Source organism: Lissotriton vulgaris, chromosome 4_1 (assembly GCF_964263255.1).
Source record: "Lissotriton vulgaris chromosome 4_1, aLisVul1.2, whole genome shotgun sequence".
Taxonomy (NCBI): domain Eukaryota; kingdom Metazoa; phylum Chordata; class Amphibia; order Caudata; family Salamandridae; genus Lissotriton; species Lissotriton vulgaris.
Window position 1 is genome coordinate 320,149,598 of NC_141691.1, and position 10,216 is coordinate 320,159,813.

Sequence of the window (10,216 nt, forward strand, 5' to 3'; positions counted from 1 at the left end):
CGCTGATGGTGCCTGCTTGTGCAGGGTGGACACTCCTTGCCCACAAGGGAGATTTCTTCAGTCTTCTGTGGAGCAGAACGTCGAAGTCCAGAGTTTCTTCTTGTAAAGTTGTTCAGGATAATCTAATTTGGAATGGGACCAGCTCCTACCTTTATCCGGCTAAAGGGGGCTGTACTACGACTAGGTCCCTCCTCTGGGTGGGACCAGGAAGGGGGGTGGTTACACCCCCTATCCTTTGTCCGGTCTTGCGCCAGCTCTGGGGCTGGAGTGCCCCAGGAACTGGTTTAGACCAGAGTGTGCACATGGACACCTTGTGTGCCCCAGGCATGTCTCATTCCTTTCAGCCCTGTCCTACCTAATACACAAAATCCTGTCTGGGGTTATGTTATGTTATGTTATATTTATTTTTGTATAGCGCATGGCTACTCAAAAAGAGTGTCCCGGCGCTTTGAGTAAGGAGAGCTCCAGCACAATAACATAACACAGTAAAAAAAGAAGAGAAGCAGAAAGAGAAAACAACTGCCTTGGGAGGTGCTAGCACCTCCCAAGGCAGGAAACCCTTTGTCCAAGCCTCCCTCGCTGGAAGGACTCCCAGCAGCATGAGGTCAGACTTGTGTCTGTGGTGGCAGCATCCATTTTGTGATGCTGAGGCTCGAGTTAACTTTAACCGGGGTTCACAGTTACATACATGTCGTGTCCCCCTAGAAGGGTGGAATGCTACCCCCATCGCCAGAATTGGCGAGGGGGTAGTATTCTAATTCGTATGACACCTTACTCGACATGTTTTGATAATGTTATACCAAAGTTGGCAATAACCGCGAGGATTATAATGCACTTAAGAGTATATGGTATAGCGTTATCATGGAAACAACTAAAGGACTTGGTTCCGAAAGCTGCAGACAGGCTCAGCTCATGCTAGAGCACCATCTCACTTAATTCCAAGCACTTTGCCTTCAGGATTGATAAGGACTGCCATAGGATTGACTGATAGGAGGATATGTGTCCATTTTAGGGTTAGATATAGGGGTACTATATCTAAAGCAAAGGGTGTTTACACCACCTTGCCCCAGCTGATTGATCAGCCAGTTGTGTCAGATGTGGATTGTAGGAGAGTAGGGTCTGCAATCCTATGATCACCCAGATTTTTTGCTTTTGTTTCACTGGTTTACGACTTTCTCTGGCTGTGGGCCTGCCAATCAGACCCACAGCCTGGCTGTTCTCTTTCTAAATTACGATATGTACCCTAGGTGCATTTACCAATTGGTACTGGGCCACCTTATCAGACCCTGTAACTCAGGGCATAGGTGTACCCAGGGCCGCAAGGGGCTGCAGCATGTATTATGCCACCCCTGGCTGGCCTCCTAAATTTGACACAACTGGCTGCATGACAGCTGGGGCGAAGTCGTGTAATCACCCTTTGCTTTAGATATAGTAGCTCTATATCTAACCCTACAATGGACACCCGAGTTCCTATCAGTCACTCCTATGGCAGGCCTTGACAATCCTGAAGGCAGAGTGCATGGGCTCGTGTGAACTGTGTTCTGGCCCGAGCCGAGCCGGTTGCAGCTTGCGGAGAAAAGACCCAATGGCTGTTCCATGATAACGCGTACCACATCGGTAACTTCGGTGTCGCGTTATCAAGGCATGTCGAGTAAGGTGTCATACGAATCGGGGTGCTGCCCTCTCACCAACCCTGGCGACGAGGTTAGCATCCCGCCCTTCTAGAGGGACACGACATGTACGTAACTGTGAACCCCGGTTAAAGTTAACGAAAGCCTCAGCTCCACAAAATGGATGCTGCCACCACAGACACGAGTCTGACCTCCTGCTGCTGGGAGTCCTTCCAGCGAGGAGCACTTGGACAAAGGGTTTCCTGTCGAGGGCGGTGTTCGCACCGTCCCAGACAGGGTTTGTGTATTCTGGGTAGGTAGGGCTTTTGCGAGAAGGTGACTGCGGAGTGGCACCCCGGTGCTCACTACGCATCTGCCGGTTAGAACCAGTTCCAGGGGCGACAGCCCTGGCCTGGGGAAAGTCCGGCAGGGGAGAGGGGTGTAACTACCCCCCTTCCTGGTCCCACCCTTAGGGCAGGACCTAGTCATGTACCCACCCCTTTCTTTAGGATAAAGGCCGGAGCGGGGACCCTTCCAAATTAGATCATCTTTGAATCAAGAATACTTTCTACGAAAGGACTTCAAGACTCTTCTCAAGATTTCTCCCTTGTGGCTAAGGAGTAGTCACCCTGCATCAGCGGGCACCATCTAAGAACTCTGCGGTTTGCTGTAAGTCCTTCCTCAAGGAATCCGACGGCCCAGCTCGACGAGAACCGGCTTCCCTGGCACCTCTGACCTCTACCCACGTCATCAGCTCAGCTGTGATCTGTGGGTGCGACGAGACCTCGAGGGACCGGCCATCATCAGAACCTGCACGCTCTTAAAAACCAGCACGACCATCGAGGTAACTCTCTGGTGAGTGCTCTGGGGTCCGAGAAGCCCCGACCCTGAGCCGCTCCAGCTCCGAAGTGCAGTCTCCCAGCATCGCCACGATCTGCGTGGGGCCCTTCTGCTCGCTGCTCAGCACGTTGTCTGGTCACTAGCCGCTGGCTGGTGTCCTTCTGTGACGACATCCGAGAAACATCACTGCCGGTCTGGTTGCTCCAGACTGGCCCTTGCTTCCATCTTTTCGAGAAGCACCCCGGACCCTCCTGGTCCACTCACGACGCCGACAGCGCCATCCTTCGTGGGACAGCTCGCACCTCCACCGTGGTCGCCGACAACGCCTCCTGGTCCGTGAGACTGCAGAGCCTAGCGTCGCCCACTCACCTGGTCGAGGTGACGGCCAACTGGTGCCTTCCTGGTACCCTCTGACTACTGGCTAGTAGTACGAACTTGGTCCCCTCTGCTTTCAGGTTTCATCAATCCCCGATCCAGGCTTGGATCTCTACGAACTATTCATCACTGGTCGCCGGCCAGCAACTCCTTTTCTTCCGGCTCCTGGCTCGTCAGCGAAGACCCCGACGCCTGTAAGACTTGTGCAGCCGCAGCCCTCGTGGCTAGGTAACTCGGCATTTCAGTGCCTGCATAGCCTCCTTACTCTAGGGTCCCGAGTCCCTCGCTTCCGACTTGCCTTAACCTTTCCGTGTCCTCGGACACTTGTTTTTAAATTGTGCACTTGAAGTATTTGCTAAAGAGATTTGGTTTGTGCTTAGTACCCTGTCCTCATAAAGAGTACAGGGCTGTTGTGATTCTTAATAAATATATTGTTTATTTTCATAACACTTGTGTGGTGTCCTTTCACTGGGTGTTCAAGGGGTACACGTGTGGTAAACAGCTGGCTTAACGCGCCCTCTCGAGTCTTTAGCCTTAGACTGCTCGTATCCACGCTACTAGGATAGCTGGTCTATAGGTTGACTTACAACCAAACACCATAAGGGTCGTTGGAACGATACATAGCGGTCGCTAGAATAGCGAACGTTGCATATCGGGCCAACTTCTCACATGGATGGCCAGCCAGGGGTGGCATAATACATGCTGCAGCCCCTGGTAGGCCCTGGGTGCACCTATGCCCTGGGTACCTAAGGTACACTGTACAGGGGCTGATAAGGTGACTCAGTATCCAATTAGGTATGTACCTAGAGTACATGGAATCCATTTTACAGAGAGAGCAGTGGGCCTGGTGTCCTGAATAGCAGGGCCCCAGGTCAACTAAGTCGCAAAACACCAGGCAAAAAGTTGGGGGCAACCATAGTCAGATATCCACCTTCCTACAGGAGCCAGTGCATTACTTTCAAGGTCGAATAGATGTGCTAAAAATTACTTTGAATTGGGATGAGTGGAACTGCTGTGCGAACAACAACATTAACTAGTGTCAATGAGGGCTCTGAGAAACCAGTAAGTAGTGCTTTGCCTCCATCAATGTGTTGTAATTCAAAGGCTTAAACCTCGGACGAGAAGTTAATAGAAAGGTGTGATGACTTGACTTTCTGCTGTAGTGAAAGCTGGAACTGGATTTTTTGTTTGTTGTCCTCAGATGGTTTTTTAAATAGTTCAAAGAGTCATTGAGAAGTCCAAGGTGGAGGGAGCAGCCATCTATGTTTATAGTGTTGATCCATGCCTGGGTGAGGTGCTCTAGGAGTCTATTCATGAAAATGAATTTGGTGTTTGTTAAACTGAGTTCCAAAATATGCTGTAAATATCCATGCTTGAATGATATTGCTGCATCTTCTGAGTCTAAGGATGTTCTTAGCCGATCATTTTTAAAGGTTTAGATGGCTGTAATCAGGATCTTGTTGGATAGCAGAGGCTTGGTGGCAAAGTAGAAGCCACAGAAGCTCCACACATTGAACTTCAAGGGACGAATATAGATACCTCTAGAACCCTGGAGTAGATAGGAATTTGTGGAGATGTGAAGAATTCCTTTTGTACAATTTATTTTTGGCTAGGTAGGAATGAAGAGACCCATTTGTTTTTAGAATGTCTGATATCTGTGCGTGAGTAGAGGCTTTTGAGTAAGACATTTGGGTAGACTTTGTCAATGACCACTTTCTGAGGGATACTTTTGACTGCAGATTCCTCATTCTAGAATATTACCCAGATGACATCCTGGATCTGGAGAATTTTGTAGCAGTGCTCCCTTGCGCCTTGAGGTGGTATCATGCGGCTCAGTGTTGGCTGCATCTTGCCAAGGGGGAGGGGGTCGAGCCTATCTCAGGACTCTAAAATAGCCAGTAGATTCTTTTTTTTGTTGCCATTTTAACTTGTTGCACATAACACAGTATCAACACATAATAATTAGCAACAGTACCCCACAATTTATTACTGTATGCAAACCTATATATATATATTCCGTACGGTTGTCCTCTACCACAATTTGTCACACATCAGTTGATACATATCTAATATTGTCGCTGACCAGCCTACATCCCACTTATCCTGTCTCTATCTAGTATGATCAGATCTCACCCTATCCACCGTTCCCAGAGTTTGATTGCAGGTATGCTATCAAGGGTCCCCAATAGTCTTTTGGCATCAATGTCAACACTTGTTCTTCAGCATACAATTCCAATTGGGTTTTACAATACGCTATATCTATTAGCAACGCATCCTTTGTAGGGCTGGTTTTGCCCACCGTACAATCCTACTCTGCGCTTCGCCACCGATAAGCACACCAGCAGTAGTTTCTTATTGAGCGATCTAAACTCTCCTGGGAGCTCCAACAGACAGATCTTCGGTGTGCATTCCACGCGTGCCCCAATCGCTTCAGATAACACATCCGTGACCTGTATCCAGAAATGTTGCACTCTAGGACAGCACTATGCCAGGTGTGTAAAATCAGCCCCCTCCGCCCCACAACGAGGACAGTTTGAGTCTTCTATCTGAAAGAAACATGTTAGTATTAGATTCCTTACCTTAGAATATCCCCAGGCGTCAGTCTGGATCCGGAAACTTTTGCGTAGCAGTACCCCTGCGCGTCGGTAGGCGTCGTCTGCAGGCGTCCCCTGCGGCTCCGTCGTCGGCGTCGTGCGCCGTGATGACTTCGCTGGAGTATATAGACGCCGCCTCCGCGCGCTGACGTCAGTTCTTCTTTTTTCCGCGCCAGTAAGCGCAGATCCGAAGAGCAGTACTCCGGTCTTTTGACCAAGTTTTGTTAAACTTCTTATAATCTTTTTGGTGCCGGTAGGATGCCGGGTTTCAAGAATTGTGACGGTTGTGACCGCACGATGTCGGTCACGGACCATCACTGACTCTGCCTCCGGTGCCTGGGCCCCGACCACGACGTGGACGCCTGCGTCGATTGCCGGGCTCTGACTAATAAGGCTAGACGGGAGCGGTCCCGCAAGCTACTCGAGCTCCGGGTGTCGGCCCCGCGTCGAGAGCGGTCCCGGTCCGGCCGGAGGTCCAGGGAGCGTTCGAGGGAGCGGTTGCGGAGCCGTGCCGAGCGCTCTGGAAGTCGTCACCATTCGTCGGGTTCCTCAGGTAAGAAACACAAGAAGTCGGGGCGTCGTCATCGTACCCCCGACTCCCCTCGACGCTCGCGCGATGAGGCCGGGGGTTCGGGTGACCCCACCCCGCGGCTCCGCGAGAGTCGCCGGCGCGGCCTGCTCCATACCCTCCGGTCCCTGGGCTAGCTGCGACGCCTGAGGAGATTGAGGCGTTCCTCATGGCCATGAGGGCGCTCACTTCTCCGACGGGGCCTACGGCGCCTTCGGGCCCAGTGCTACCGTCCGGGGGCCCTGGCGGGTCGGGTGTCCCTGCCTCGACGCCATCGGGTGCTCCGACCCCGGTGCCGCCTACGGCTCCGACCCCGGCGCCACAGGGGCCTTCGGGGTCGACGCCGGCTGGTCTACCGGCCTCTCCGGCGCCGATTCCATCGGGGTTACCCCCGACGCCGTCCCCGCGCGGCGCCGGTTCTCCTGTGCCGGCTCCTGGCGGCGTCGTCCCCATACCCTCCCCGAATCTGGACGCGGAGTCGGACCGGTGTCGCTCGACGCCGGGCTCGACGCCGATGGGGCCTGTGAACCCCGAGGAGCCGGTCTACATTGTTGACTCCGAATATGGAGATGATGTAGAGTACGGAGAGGGTTGGGAGGGGTCTGAGGACCCTCTGTCCCGTGAGTGTCAGTACGACGTGGACTGGTCAGGTGACTTGGGTGATGCCAGTGGTCCGGACGACTCTCCTAACCCTGGCTTTGTCTCGCCTCCTACCGTGGCATCGGAGGAGGGGGCTGCTTATTCAGTGGTGTTGATGAGGGCTGCCAAGGCCTTACACCTTGAGCTCCCCGCCAAGGCCTTACACCTTGAGCTCCCCGTCGCGGCCGTGAGGCCTAACATCCTCACTGAGGTCTTCAAACTGCAGTCATGCCCACAGGAGCCACTGCTGCCGTTTAACAAAGCCTTGTCAGACGTTCTTTTGGGCACGTGGTCCAGGCCCTCTTCAGGTTCGCCTGTTGATAGGAACGTGGCCAGACGCCACCGTCCGTGCCCGGACGACCCCAAGTTCCTGTCCACCCATCCCACCCCTGAGAGTCTGGTGATCCAGGCCTCGACTTCCCAGACCGCATTTCCGTCGGCCCCGCCTGACCGGGAATCTAAGAGGTATGACCAGTATGGCAAGAAGGTCTTCTCGTCCCTGAGTTTGGGACTGCGGTCTTGCAACACAGCTTGCCTCTTGGGCCGCTACACCCACTCTGTGTGGGATACGGTCGCGGAACTGCTGCCAGAATGCCCCTTGGAGGTGCGGGCGAAGCTCGGCAAGGCTGTGGCTGAGGGCCGAGACGCAGCAAAATATTCCATACGGTGTGGTCTTGATACGACCGACTCGCTGGGCAGAGCTATGTCCACGACGGTGGCGATTCGTCGCCACGCCTGGCTGAGATCCGCCAACTTTTCGGCAGATGTCCAGAATGCCCTGATGGACATGCCGTTTGATGGCTGTCGCCTGTTTGGTGACAAGGCGGACCACGCGCTGGAGCGCTTCAAGGACTCCAGGGTCACGGCCAAGACCTTGGGTCTCTCGACCCAGCGCCAGCAAACGGGTTCGTTTCGCTCCTTTCGTGGCCAAGGAAGGGGTGTCCCCACACGTGCTGCCAGCCACGCGCCGCAACAATCTTATCAACGCGGTGGCGGCCGTAAAAACCGCCGTGGAGGCGGTCGGGGTCCACGGCGGGGTCAGGCCACACCCTCCCCCCCCCGCAGCATCTGCCTCCAAATCCTCCTAGTCCGTGCTTTCAGGCCCATGTGACGCCAGTGGGGGGCAGGGTTCGCCATCACCACGCCCGCTGGCGCACAATCACATCGGACAGGTGGGTGCTGCAACTCGTCCGAAGGGGCTACTCCCTCCCCTTCGAGACCAATCCTCCAGCCATGCCACCGCAGAACCACCGTGTGTCGGGGGACCACTTGGCACTTCTGCAGGAGGAAGTTACGGCCCTCTTGGCCAAGGGGGCCATCGAGCGCGTTCCTGGGCCATAAGTAGGGCGTGGTTGCTATTCCCACTACTTTCTGGTGCCCAAGAAGGACAGAGTGGGCCTTTGTCCTATCTTGGATCTACGGAACGTCAACGGCTTCCTCCGGAAGGAGAAGTTCAAGATGTTGACATTAGCTCAGGTCTTGGCTGCTCTAGACGGCCGACGCCGTCCCCAATGCCTCCTCTCTATGGGTTCCGGCGTCGGGACGGCGCCTGTCGGCTCCGATCTCGACGCCGTTCGGGATTTCCATCCCTATGAACCATCCTCATTCACTTACGACCCTGAGTCTCGGGAGATGGGGGAAGAGGAGGATTGGGAGGGGTCTGAGGACCCTCTGACAAGGGAATGTCAGTCTAACATGGACTGGACAGGAGACCTTGGGGAGGCCAGTGGCCTGGACACCTCTCCAGACACTGGATTCGTCTCTCCTCCTTCCGTGGCTTCGGAGGAGGGCGCGACATATGGTGTGGTGTTGATGAGGGCTGCTAAGGCATTGGGCCTTGAGCTCCCCGTCGCGGCCGTGAGGACTAACCTCCTCACTGAGGTCCTTAAGCCGCAGTCATGCTCCATGGAGCCTATGCTGCCGTTTAATGAGGCCTTGTCGGACGTTCTTTTGGGCACTTGGTCCAGGCCCGCTACAGGTTCGCCTGTAGATAGGAACATGGCCAGACGCCACCGCCCGGCTCCGGGCGACCCATGTTTCCTGTCCACCCACCCCACCCCCGAGAGTCTGGTTATCCAGGCCTCTAACTCCCAGACCGCCTTCCCGTCGGCTCCCCCTGACCGGGAATCCAAGAGGTACGAGGCCTTTGGCAAAAAGGTATTCTCGTCCCTTAGCTTAGGACTGCGGTCTTCCAACACCGCATGCCTCTTGGGCCGTTACACCCATTCTATATGGGAAACGGTGGCGGAATTGCTGCCAGAGTGTCCGTTGGAGGTACGGGCCAAACTCGGCCAAGCCCTAGTGGAGGGCCGGGACGCAGCGAAGTATTCGATCAGGTGCGGACTGGATACAACTGACTCGCTGGGCAGAGCGATGGCTACGACGGTGGCGATTCGACGCCACGCCTGGCTCAGATCCGCCAACTTCTCGGCTGATGTCCAGAATACCCTCATGGACATGCCGTTCGATGGCCGTCGCCTCTTTGGCGACAAGGCAGACCACGTGCTTGAGCGCTTTAAGGACTCCAGGGCTACGGCCAAGTCCTTGGGCCTCTCGGCCCCGCGCCAGCAAGTGGGTGCCTTTCGCTCCTTTCGTGGCCAAGGAAGGGGCGTCCCCACGCGTGCCGCCAGCAACTCGCCGCAAACTGTCGTCCAGCGCGGCGGCGGCCGTGGAAACCGCCGTGGAGGCGGTCGGGGAGGCAAGCGGAGCCAGTCCACACCTGCCCCCGCAGCATCCGCCTCTAAACCCTCCTAGTCCGTGCTTTTCGGCCAATGTGACGCCAGTGGGGGGCAGGGTTCGCCATCACCACTCTCACTGGCGCACAGTCACTTCGGACAGGTGGGTGCTGCAGATCGTCCGAAGGGGCTACTCCCTCCCCTTCGAGACGACCCCTCAAGCCATGCCACCGCAACACCACCGCGTATCGGGGGATCATTTGCGGCTCCTGCAGGAGGAAGTTTCGGCCCTCTTGGCCAAGGGGGCCATCGAGCGCGTTCCTGGGCCAGAAGTAGGTCGTGGTTGCTACTCCCACTACTTCCTGGTACCCAAGAAGGGCAAAGGGGGCCTACGCCCTATCTTGGATCTGAGGAACGTCAACGGCTTCCTCCGGAAGGAGAAGTTCAAAATGCTGACCTTGGCTCAGGTCTTGGCTGCCCTAGACCCAGGAGACTGGATGGTAGCGTTGGACTTGCAGGACGCATATTTCCACATCCCCGTGGAAGTAACTTGTGCGTTGGAGCTTCGGGCGATCCGACTTGCACTGAAGGCTTTCCTCCCCTCTGACAGGGGGAGAGTAGTGCAAGTATTCACAGACAACACCACCACCATGTGGTACTGCAACAAACAGGGCGGGTGGGGGTCGTGGACCCTATGCCAAGAGGCTCTGCGCCTCTGGGCATGGCTGGGACATCAGGGCATATCCCTGGTGGTTCAATACCTGGCAGGTTCCCTGAACCCCAGGGCGGACAAACTCAGCCGCCGGTGCATGATGGATCACGAATGGCGTCTGAACTCAGACGTGGCCCAAGGTCTCTTTCAGCAGTGGGGAGAGCCTTGGTTAGATCTATTCTCCACGAAAGAGAACGGGCAAT